The 2,091-nt window shown below is 47.0% G+C and overlaps 1 long non-coding RNA gene across 1 annotated transcript; it reads left to right on the top strand.

Annotated features, from left to right (window-relative positions):
• Positions 1-225: 225 nt before the first annotated feature.
• Positions 226-1,605, top strand: LOC106854832 (uncharacterized). Its single transcript, XR_001403304.2, has 3 exons — positions 226-342; positions 542-624; positions 1,246-1,605. It is a non-coding gene; the product is annotated as an uncharacterized LOC106854832 (long non-coding RNA).
• Positions 1,606-2,091: the final 486 nt, after the last annotated feature.

The following is a 2,091-nucleotide window of genomic DNA, read 5'->3' as shown; positions in this document are numbered from 1 at the left end:
GTGTGGCTGCAGCCTGGGCCTGAAGTTTTATAGCTTGCTTACAAAATAGTTCATAACCCTTACAGCTTTGCATTTCTGGGTTATAAAATCGGATTTTACTGGCTGCTTGTTAAAATTTGGCTGTTTACTGTTGGCTTGGGGTGTGGGATTTAGGATGTTTGGGGGAGGGTGGGGCTGTGAGTTAAGCCAGGCTATGCACACTGTATTTGCTGCCTTCTAATAGCTCATTTTTTCCTGATAATTTTCCTCCTTCCAGCCCTCACTGCTCTCTCAGCCACTGAGAAGGAAACCTGCTGCTGAATTTCTCCATGCTTGGGAGAAGTTTAATGATTCCAAAGCACTGTGAGTTGCCAAGTGAGAAGCCAAGGTTCCATTTCCATTATTGGAGGGATTGCTGGGCAAGGAGGTGAGAGGGGGAGATCCTGGAGCACAGACTATGCCTGGGACAAAGGAACATTTTCTCAGGAAATTTAGGCTTGCCGGGCTTTGGAATTGCTTTAGGCATCCCTCTCTGACCAGCTTTCTCTCTATGGTTTTTCAGGGATCTGCAGGGGATGAGAAGAATCCTTTCCCAGCGACTTCTCTGCCAAATGAAGACAAGACAAGAAGACTAAAGTTGGAACAGTAAGTGTTTGTTTCACAGCCCTGCCTGCAGTTTCTGAAGACACCAAACAGGGCTGGCCCTGCAGCCACCCCAGTTCCTGCTTCCTCATTCCTCATTTTGGGAGCAAAGAGAGAGGGAGGGATGGGGGAGAGCACCTGCTAAGTAGCTTAGCTACAGCTGGGCAGCACTTGGACTTTTGACTCCTTGCTGGGCTTGTGACCAACATTTGCCAAAAGGAATTCTTAGAGCTGCTGCTTCGTTTTTGTCCTGTTTAGTCATTACAAATGTGTTGTCCTGTGGTGGAAGCAGTGGGGAAGAGTCAGAAGCTGTAACCTGCCATCCCATGGGGCCTTTGCAGTGTCATTTTCCATAAAACACAAAGTTTTGTGGGCCCCTTTGGGCAAAGGGATGCATTGCCATGATCTGCTGGCAAACTTGCAAAAGAAAAAAATCGGGATGTGCCTGGCAGAAAGGCTGGGAGGCTGTAAAAATCCTCTCCATAAAGAGGCAGCTGCTGAAAGTCAAAGAGCTCTGCAGGTTCTCTTTGAGTAAAGTCACTCCAGTCATTGAGTGTTTAGTGCCAGACGTGCCTGTTGGATGAATCTACCCAAATGTTTTCTCTATCCCTCCTTTTGTTCCAGAGATTTCTGCTGAACAAAGCCAAGAGATGTGACCAGGAGCCAGCCTGAGCTCATCCACTGAACGAGACAGAATTTACAGTGACTGAGACTGGAGCCCAAGTGCCTTAACCGAGTCTCCAGGATGTAAATAGTTCCATGTTCTCTGTTCTTTTGGAGCCTCAGAAACAGTTTTGTTTTGTTCATTTTCTTACTGTTCAATGCAAAGCACCTGCATATTTTTTGGTTTGTTTTAGATACAGTTTGAAGTTCTTTTGGCTACCTCAGGAAAGCTTTGTGTTTTTTGAGGGTAATGCTTTTCTGCCTTGCAAAAGAAGAGATGGAGGGTGGTACCTGCCTTTAAAATAACCAAGTGCAAGGAATTTTAGGGATGGGCCCATGTGCTGGTGGTCTATAAACCTGTCTATTATGAATAACTAGCAGGACAATATTGCCACCCATTGCTGACAGGAAATCTGCACTCAGATTGTTCCTGAGGGTCTTGCTCAGTTTCAGCCTTGTCAGACCCATGTCTGGGTGGCAGAATGACACCCAAGGTGTGGCTGGAAACAGCTCTGCCTGTCTCCTGTGCTGAAGGGATGGGACTCACAGGGAGGATTCATACTTGGGCTGCTTTTTGGCATTTGGGTTGGTGAGGCTGGGAAACTGCAGTGGGTCTCTGGGACTGCTTGGGCATTGTTGTGAGTCTGAGAGCTTCCAGGGAGAGGAATCTCTTCTGATAAAGGAGAGATTTAGTGGCTGAATGTGGAACATAAGGCACATTTTGCATTTGGCTATTTGCCTGCAAGCACTGGTGGTCTCAGGGAGTGTCCAAGAGCAGAATTTCGTACCAAAGTAGGGCATCCTTCC

Source organism: Sturnus vulgaris, unplaced genomic scaffold (genome assembly GCF_052056855.1).
Source record: "Sturnus vulgaris isolate bStuVul1 unplaced genomic scaffold, bStuVul1.hap1 Scaffold_180, whole genome shotgun sequence".
Lineage (NCBI taxonomy): Eukaryota > Metazoa > Chordata > Aves > Passeriformes > Sturnidae > Sturnus > Sturnus vulgaris.
The sequence above is the reverse complement of the archived record's forward strand: the minus strand, read 5'-3'. Positions and strand labels throughout refer to the sequence as shown.